This window comes from Octopus bimaculoides, chromosome 2, assembly GCF_001194135.2.
Source record: "Octopus bimaculoides isolate UCB-OBI-ISO-001 chromosome 2, ASM119413v2, whole genome shotgun sequence".
NCBI classification, from domain to species: domain Eukaryota; kingdom Metazoa; phylum Mollusca; class Cephalopoda; order Octopoda; family Octopodidae; genus Octopus; species Octopus bimaculoides.
The window spans coordinates 3,884,835-3,894,757 of NC_068982.1; the positions used below are offsets into that span (position 1 = coordinate 3,884,835).

Here is a 9,923-nt window from a genome sequence, read left to right on the forward strand (position 1 = left end):
AAAACAACAAAGTGAGGACGTGATATGGATAGTATTATTGGACGCTCAGGAAAGGAAAGAGAGAGTGTATGACGTTTTGGGCGTAGCCCTTCGTCGGAAAGATGGAAAGTTCGGAGAATGGAAGAACGGAGAAAGAGGAAAATGGTACCGATGCCCACGAGGTTACATTATACATATATATATAATATTACACACACACACACACACACACACACACACACACATACTGTTAGGAAGCACAAGCACTTACACACACACATGTAAACACGGCAGTAACTTCCGCCTACCAAATTCAATTACAAAACTTCAGTTGGCCCGGAGTTATAACAGAAGACACTTGCCCAAGATGCCACACAGTGGGACTGAACCTGGAACCATGTGGTCAGGAAGCAAGCTTCTTAGCACACAGCCACACCTGTGTGCTTCAATAATTTTCTCAACAGCAAAGAGACTAGGCTTTCTTAGTTTACAACATGAAGCACCAAGTTCGTCACACACTTGCACCATTGCAAAATCAGTTTGTTTGTTTTTTTTATTAAAACCAAAAGTAAACAACAGCCAAGCGAGAGTCACTATTAACAATGAGTCATAAACAACACACTTGACTACAAAGCTTCAATGTAATCAGTCGTCTATTTTTAGGATTTTATCAACCTTTTTATACGTATGTTGTTTGTCATGACTTTACTGACAATCCAGTAGGGATTTCGCTAATGCTATTCCCAATATAATGGGAACATAGTGTGACGGGGCTAAACAGCGTCCCTTTTTTCATGTAGTGCAGTACTTCTCAACCATTTTTTTTTTTATCCCTATTTTCACTAAGGTGGAACCTCATAACCGTTCCATATGGAAACAATCCTATTAGATTTTTGCAATTAAATACAGTTTGGAATTCTTTTATTCTTTTACTTGTTTCAGTCATTTGACAGTGGCCATTCTGGAGCATTGCCTTTAGTCGAACAATTCGACCCCAGGACTTATTCTTTGTAAGCCTAGTACTAATTCTATCAGGTTCTATTGCCGAACTGCAAAGTTACGGGGATGTAAACACACCAACATAGGTTGTCAAGTGATGATGGGGGAACAAACACAGATACACAAATACATACATACATAAAAATTTTATTTATATATATATATATATATATATATATATATATACACACGACAGGCTTCTTTCAATTTCCATCGACCAAATCCACTCACGAGGCTTTGGTCGGTCTGAGGCTATAGTAGAAAACACTTGCCCAAGGTGCTATGCAGTGGGACTGAACCCAGAACCATGTGGTTGGGAAGCAATCTATTTACCACACAGCCACTCCTGTGCCATATATAAAAGAATTATTTAAAATATTTTGTGTATTGTAAAAATATGAACAGTTTTTGGGACATAATTTTTAACAACCAAACCTTCTATGGACCCTGGGTGAGAACCACTGATGTAAGAAGTCTGCAGATGTGTTATCGTTAGGCCTAACTCATCGTAAGGTAAATACCACCACAATACAGTGGAGAAGGCTAGCCACTGGATTTGGTTAAAAAGAGATGATGAGTGACAGCTGGAGAAATATTGAGCTTTATTTAATAACCAGTTGATCTAGCAAGCGGGGCCTCATATCAGTGAGGGGGGGGGGGCGGTGTGCATTGATGCTGTCAAGTGGTAGGCTCTAAAACGGCGCGCATTCTCTCCTGGTGACCCCATACACTTGCTGGCTTCCCGTATGCGGAGTTCTCAACTGGTAGCACTTGCATGTGTGAGTTGTTTGCAAGACATCACCCAAGAAATGAGGTTGTGTGCCTATGACCTTCGGAGGCTCTTCTATACTAATGAGTTAATGAAGGCGCATGGCTTAATGGTTAAGATATTCAGCTCACAATCATAAGGCTGAGAGTTCAATTCCCAGTGGTGCGTTTTGTCCTTGAACAAGACACTTTATTTCCTGTTGCTGCAGTCCACTCAACTGGTAAAAATGAGTTGTACCTGCAATTCAAAGGGGTCAGCTTTGTCACATTCTGTGTCAAGCTGAATCTCCCTGAGAACTACATTCGGGGTACATGTGTCTGTGGAATGCTCAGCCACTTGCATGTTAATTTCACAAGCAGGCCTTTCCACTGATCGAATGAATTGGAATCTTTGTCATCGTGACCGAGGCATGGCCAGTAAATATATTGATGAGTTCAGTTTGAATAGATGTTGATCAATCTCTGCAAGAAGTGCATGTGGTATTGCAGAGGGCTGCAGTTGTTGAAAGGAATGCACTAGGAAGCGTTTAGCCCTTTAACATTCAGATTGCTCTGTCAAACATGATGCTTATTTATTCACATAGTTTCCAATTAATCTTGAATCATCTCATAGCTTCGAGATTTTGATGGTGTGATTGTTTAGTATTAGAAGGACATTGTAAAGGAGGTGTGAGAGGCCAGATCTGGTAATTTTTAACATAAAACAAAAAATATTTGGGTGTGATATGGCTGGTTTAAATGTTCATGGGTTAATGCAGAATCTGGAAGCTGAGCTAGATTAAGGATTATGAGAAGAGAAACAAGTATTTTGGATGCTATCAGATGACAAATGGAGATTAAATAATTCAAAGAGGACTAATAATGAAGGAACGTTTAAGAAACTCATTGACCTGCTAGAACAGCAGTTTTCAACTGCAGCTCCCAGGGCCACACGCAGTCCTCAAAAATCCTTTGGGTAGTTCTCAACAGTCATCCCTCTCTCTCTATATATATATTATAAAGTTTTATATAGAGATAATAAATTTTTCTTTAATTGACTTATGTTTTACATTCTTTTTGTTGCAGCCCCTAAAAACAAATTCAGGTTTTTGGATCTGGCCTGGATATTAAAAAGGTTGAGAAGCACTGTGCTAGAAACTGCAGCTAAATCACTCTCGCCAATCACAACCCACAAACATATATATTAGATAATAAAAAAAAAAAGGGAAAACCATAGCTCTTTTGGATCAGAGAAGTCTTGGGGCTAATTAACAACTCTTCACCAAACTTTTAGACATATAATATCAATAACAATCTCAAAATAGTTGGAAGTATAGTTTGGCTGCTGAAAATTTAAACTAGCTCAATTATAATTGGCAGCTGTTCATATTTATATATATTATTCCAAGTTTCCATTGCAAATTTTCCATTAAAACCTTGCATGAATGAAGATTTTTATTTTTTACTTTACTAAGCTATCTTCCTGACTGCAACAACAAACTGATGATGATGATGATGCTTGGCACACTGACAAAACTATCATTGAACTGATCCGTAAGAAGACTTTCCAAGAGTGTAAGAATGGTGAGAATAAACCATGTGGGTAGGCAATGTAATAAGATCTTTGGATAAATCAAAAACAAAGGAAAATAATTTTCAGGAGAAATTAAATCTTTCTAGCATTAAAGTAAAAAAAAAAAAAAAAAAAAAAAAAAAAAAAAAAAAAACCCACACATGGTGGCTGCACAGTAAGAAGCTTCCTTCCTAACCACATGGTTCCAGGTTCAGTCCCACTGCATGCCACCTTGGGCAAGTGTCTTCTACTACAGCCTCAGGCCAACCAAAGCTTTCTGAATGGATCTGGTAGATGGAAACTGAAAGAAGTCAGTCCTCTGCATGTATGTGTGTGTCTTTGAGGCCTACCACCACCTGACAACCAGTGTTGGTTTGTTTATGTCTCTCTAACTTAGTGGTTTGGCAAAGAGTATCAGGCTTTACAAAAAAGTAATGGGAGTTAATTTGTTTGACTAAACCTTCAAGGTGGTGCCCCAGCATGGCTGCAGTCTAAAGAGTGAAACAAGTTTGAATAGATGTAGATCAAAGGGTTCTGTGTTGGTCCTGTTTCCAAATAAGATCAATTGTTGTTATTCTTTCCCAGCATAGAATCTCTTAGAATTGGTAAGAATTACAACAGCCAAGGACCCAAAGCTTTGAGTGTTGTTGTTTAACCCAAGTTTAGCCCTGATCAAGCAGAATTCTGATACCAATATTTTAGGAAGATTTGCTTTATTTAACACGTCCTTTTTTTAGATGGTGGAGTGTGATTTGAGAGAGGTTTGGCTGTTCTTTCAAGCAGATCAAATGAACTATGATTCTTCAACAGAGTTGCATACAACTAAAAACATTCATATTACAGTGTCCAAGCACACACACACACACACACAATACAGTCAAATTAATTTCAGTTGTTGATCACATCAAAAGCACCCATGCTGGTGCCACATATAAAGCATCCACTACACACTGTAAAGTGAGAGGCATTATGAAGTATATCCAACCACAGAAACCATGCCAACTGGAACCTGATGCAGTTCTCCAGCTGGTCAGCTCCTGTCAAACCATCCAACCCATGCCAGCATGGAAAATAGATGTTAAATGATGATGATGATGATAAGTATGTTCTTCTATGTATTTCAATATAGTTTTGCATACGTTAAAAGATTTTAAAATCTTTCACACAGAATATTGTTTATTTTAGCTTTTTTCTTTGTACATAGGCGCAGGAGTGGCTGTGTGGTAAGTAGCTTGCTTACCAACCACATGGTTCCGGGTTCAGCCCCACTGTAGCACCATGGGCAAGTGTCTTGGCCAACCAAAGCCCTGTGAGTGGATTTGGTAGACGGAAACTGAAAGAAGCCCGTCGTGTGTGCGTGCGTGTGTGTGTTTGTGTGTCTGTGTTTGTTTCCCCACCAACATCATTTGACAACTGATGCTGGTGTGTTTACGTCCCCATAACTTAAAAGTTCGGCAAAAGAGACCAATAGAATAAGTACTAGGCTTACAAAGAATAAGTCCTGGTGGTGCTCCAGCATGGCCGCAGTCAAATGACTGAAACAAGGCATCAGAAGTGAAACCATCCCCTCTTATCTTATGCAACAGCTGTCAGGATATTAAAACAGTGATGAAATGAGCAGTGACAAGCTTTCATTTGGTCTATAGTTGTGTCCAAACTGTCTCCATTAACAAAGTGAAAACAATGAAACTGACTAATTGACCAATCTTTCAGCCTAATTCTCTCTCTCTCACTCATAGAGTCACAAAGTAAGACATTAATTTAGTCCAGCACTTATCCATTTCAATCAAGTTGCCACTTTTAATGAATTTATAATAAAAACTTTTCTATTCGAATTGCAACAAAAAGAAATAAGATAACATTTGCTGAAGAATGTAATAAAAAAAAACCCCACATCAGTTGTTATCTGTCAGGACACTACACCCTTGAACACTTCCATGCTTCTCAAAATTTGCCAAAAGTACACCTGATAGCCAGCCACACACACCCCCTTTTTTTTTTTCTAAAACAACTCGTTAACTGTTCACTTTCTGTGCATTATTCTATTTACTGTTCATGCCCTTTTTGCCTACTTTTTCTGATGAGTTGTACTACAACTGAGTACTGTATACAATAAGTTCATTATTATTATTATTATTATTATTATTATTATGTGAAGGAATATAGCCTAATAGGTAAGATGTGGCACTCACAATTGCTAGATCATGTGTTCGATTTCCAGACCCGGTGGTACTTTGTGTCCTTGAGCAAAGCACTTTGTGTTACAATGCTCCGGTGCCCTCAGCTGTAAATTGGTAACCCCTGCAACAGAAAACAGTCTTCAGATCAACAGGGAATGTTGGCTTGCTTGCCTAGCCAGCAGGGTGGCATCATTCGAAAGCTAATACAATGGAAATTGCATTGTGGTTAGTGACATACAGCAACATCTGATAGTCTGGCCGATGCCCCGATACCGTGACTATTATTATACTAAGGAAGAAGGCTAGCAGCAATCTTTAGAATGTTGTTCCTATCAACTGACTCTGCCAGAGTAAACCTGACACTGAAACAAGACTGATCATAGTCTTGTCACTCAGGACTAATGAGTAACTAAACCACAACAGATGTACTTCATTCTGGGCTGGAACCAGACTGTGCATTACATTATAGTGTATGACTGCAGATCATCATTCATTATTTAACGTCCGCTTTCCATGCTGGCATGGGTTGGACGATTTGACTGGGGACTGGCGAACCAGATGGCTACACCAGACTCCAATCTGATCTGGCAGAGTTTCTACAGCTGGATGCCCTTCCTAATGCCAACCACTCCAAGAATGTAGCGGGTGCTTTTTACGTGCCACCGGCACGAGGACCAGTCCGGCGGTACTAGCAACAGTCATGCTCAAATGGTGTTTTTTTACGTGCCACCTGCACAGGAGTCAGAGGCAGCCAGAGCATGTTGCAACCATTGTGCTATTCAGTGGGGCTGTGTAACTTTCATGCTGAGAAAACTATCTAAATTTCTAGAGTTTAAGTATTACTGTAATTAATGCAGTCAGCATTAAAACAAAGTGGAAATAGTTATGCAGTGGGGAAAAGACAATCTTAATAAATGTCTAATGTTTGTTTATTCTAGTAAGAAAGACAACTCTAGATATATTTCCATCTTATTAGACCTTATTAGCATAGACTTTGAAATATTTGCTGAATATTTCCTGACAAGCTATCATCTACAACTAAATGGATTAAGCCATTAGAAGTTAAATCCCTTAGCAACGAATACAGAATTGATGGGAGAGAGGATATCAAGTGGCTTAATCAAAACTTGCTCCTATTCAAATGTAGCAAAAAAACAACAGTGTTTGCTGGTGGTGGTGGTGGTGATCGTCGTCATGGTAATATGGTAATCGCTGAATTTTATACTTGAAAACTTATTGATTGCGTTTGGCATAAAATGTAAACGCTCAGGTATATATATAAAACTTACAGTATCGGCTGTTATTTAGCTCGAGATTGAGCAGATTTCTGAGCAAATATGTAACACATCTGATCATTTCAGTTTTTGCATATCTAGGATTACATTGCCCCATATGTTGTTTTTTAAAAAGGTGAAATTTGAGGAAGATTTAGCAGCTATTTATAGCAGGTTAACCCTTTCGTTATCAACCCAGCTGAAACCGACTGACTTTGTAGTACAAATGTGTTGTTTACATAAGTTCTGAATTAAAATCTTTCACCAAATCTTAGTCACAATTTATGTTCCTAACACTAGCTGAATGATAACTAAGTTATTTTACTAAATTCTTTGTTATATTTAAAATAAATTCAAGAAACACAGAGCATCTCAACAGAAATATGGTTACAAAAGGGTTTAAAATATATAATAGAGAAACAATTCTTAACCCTTTTGATACCAACCTGCCTGAAACCAGTTCTGGCTCTGAGTACAAATGTCTTGTTTTCATAAGTTTTGAATTAAAATCTTCCACCAAACCTTAGTCACAATTTATGTTCCTAAACACTAGCTGAATGATAACTAAGTTATTTTAATAAATTTTTTGTTATATGTAAAATAAATGAAAGAAATACAGAGCATCTCAACAGAAATACAGTAATGAAAGGGTTAAGTAGCTACAGAGATTGTCTTTTTGGCTCATGTAGCATTTCGTTTCCACCTCTGATTCTATATCAAATCCTTCTAGAATCAACATTCTTATTCCTCTAAATACCAGTAATACACTTCATTATCATCATCATTTAAATATTCATTTTCCATGACAGTATGGGTTGGGCATAGGAGCTGGCAAGACCAGGAGCTATACCAGCTTCCATTATCTGATCTGGCATTGTTTCTACAGCTGGATACCCTTCCTAATGCCAACCACTTTACAGAGTGTACTGGGTGCATTTTGTATGACACCACCACCAGTTCTTCATTACATGGCACCAGTTCTTTTTTATGTGGCACCAACACCAGAGCTTTTTATGTGGCACCAGCCCTGACAGAGCCACCAAGTATCCTCTCAGTTGGGAGGGAAGTGTAGTAATGAGCTGGGGTGGGTCTGTGCCAGTTGCGAGATTAAAGGTGAAGAGGAGCAAGGACAGGTGTTATGCCATAGATACATGGACATCCCCATTTGTAAAAGAAAGAAAAGCGAGATAAAGAATGCAATAGTGAAAGAGGGGGTGGCAAAGATGTCGAGAAATGTCCTTGAGGGACACCGAGGATGGGGAGAAGAAGTGAAACGCTTTTGATTTGTTTAACAATAAACTAAAATATAAGAATTAGACAGGATATTACTATCCCAAGCATTAAAAAACATTGTGTAAACCATTTCCATGCAGGATTGTTGATACGCCACATACCCACTGCCTCACTAAAGCAGTTATAATAATAATAATAATAATAATAATAATGAAATTATTGTGTATAGTGCTCAGGTGCACTACAACTCGTCAAAGGTGCAGGTACAGTACATAGAATTATGTACAAAAGTCAGGAAAGTGAGCAGTGTACGAGTCATGATATACATGTGTGCATGTGCATGGAGGTGGGGAGGATATCAGGTGTAGTGTTGGCGAATTTCAGGAAGGATGGAGGTCTTAAAGGATGCAATGTCTCGGCAGCTAACAACTGATGCAGGGAGTTTGTTCCATGCTTCAGCAACTCTGAGTGGGAAAAAATGTTTCCGTAAGTCATGTGACCTGTGCTGTTTTCTGACTTTATATAATTATAGTTTCTCTAGCAACACTGACCTCCGCCATAACAACATCCTGTTTGCAGTCAACTGCTGCTCACCAATATTTTAAGCTTTAAGAAGCAAAGCAATAGATTACGAGACCTGGAAAAGATGGAATCTTCTCTTATACTTTGGTTATGCTTGCATTCACAATACTACCAAGCCTTTTCCATCTGAGCATGTGTTGCGATTCACCCAACACATTGGTTCATTACAGCCATACTGCAAATTAATCCTAACAATGCTACACAGTTAATTGTGCTTTCATTATTTGTCTTAATAATACAAATATTACATATGACAATCCTTCTCAGTTTCGTTGCCAAATTTAGTGGAGAACTACCAAACTACCAATTCCATTGTGATTTTTAATCTACCAATCTGTACTGACATCAATGGTTTTACTTACTGGATGACAAAGGGCAAGCGTTATTTCCAGTTATAATGATAACTGGTACCTCATATCTGGTTCTTCAAATTTCTCATTCCCAAACATCAGATTGAATTCAAAGGGTAGTACAGGTGATCTGTTGTTAAGAATATGCAGACAGGTGTGTTGATATTTGAAGGGGGTGGGGGAAGCAGTTAAAGAGTGAAAAAAGGAAAGAGAAGGAAAGGAAAAGAGAAAATTCTACATTTTTCTATTATATATACAGTTGTTTTAACCAGTGACATGTGGCCATGCTGGGACAGTTCCATTAACCCTTTAGCATTTGGATTATTCTGTCAAATTGTGTATTCTTCTACTTTCCTCTTGGGCCATGGATGGAGCTATGCACTTGGAATTAAAACAAGGTTGGATAATATATTACAAGCTTGCAAATTGAGCAGTCAATGGTCCATATTTGAACCTGCCACATTTCAGTGAAATTTTGAATTGGTATCAAAAGGTGATTCACCTTTACAACAACGTACACAGTACAGAGATCATCGTTGGAAAAGAAGATAAATTTACTAAGAGATAATACATTGAGATTAAAGTAAATTACGTTATTGTAAACATGAGGTTTTGTAGTTGTAAATATGTCTATACATATGTGTGCGTGTTTGTGTGTGTATGTACGTGTGTATATATATATATAAGCTGTTAGATCAGGTTATGAAAGTTACAGAGAGGGTCATAGCCCAACTAATTAGGGAGCGAATCAATTTAAATGAGATGCAGTTTGGGTTCGTGCCAGGTAAAAGCACTACTGATGCCTTATTTCTAGTGAGACAGTTGCAGGAGAAATACCTAGCTAAGGATAAACCTCTGTACCTGGCTTTCGTTGACATGGAGAAAGCCTTTGACAGGGTCCCCCGATCCCTTATCTGGTGGTCAATGAGGAAACTTGGGATAGAAGAATGGTTAGTGAGAGCTGTGCGAGCCATGTACAGAGATGCTGCCAGTAAGGTGAGGGTTG

The 9,923-nt window shown here is 38.4% G+C and overlaps 1 protein-coding gene across 5 annotated transcripts in view; it reads right to left on the bottom strand.

Moving 5' to 3' along the window:
- The window catches only part of LOC106884241 (solute carrier family 35 member F5), a 109,595-nt gene that overhangs the window by 36,999 nt on the left and 62,673 nt on the right, over window positions 1-9,923 (bottom strand). Inside the window, exon 2 of one of the 5 annotated variants that reach the window (XM_014935511.2) lies at window positions 5,491-5,599. The exons of the other annotated variants lie outside the window; for them this stretch is intronic. The gene's annotated coding sequence lies outside the window, so the exon portion shown is untranslated. The remainder of the gene's footprint in view (window positions 1-5,490; window positions 5,600-9,923) is intronic. 5 annotated transcript variants of the gene reach the window in all.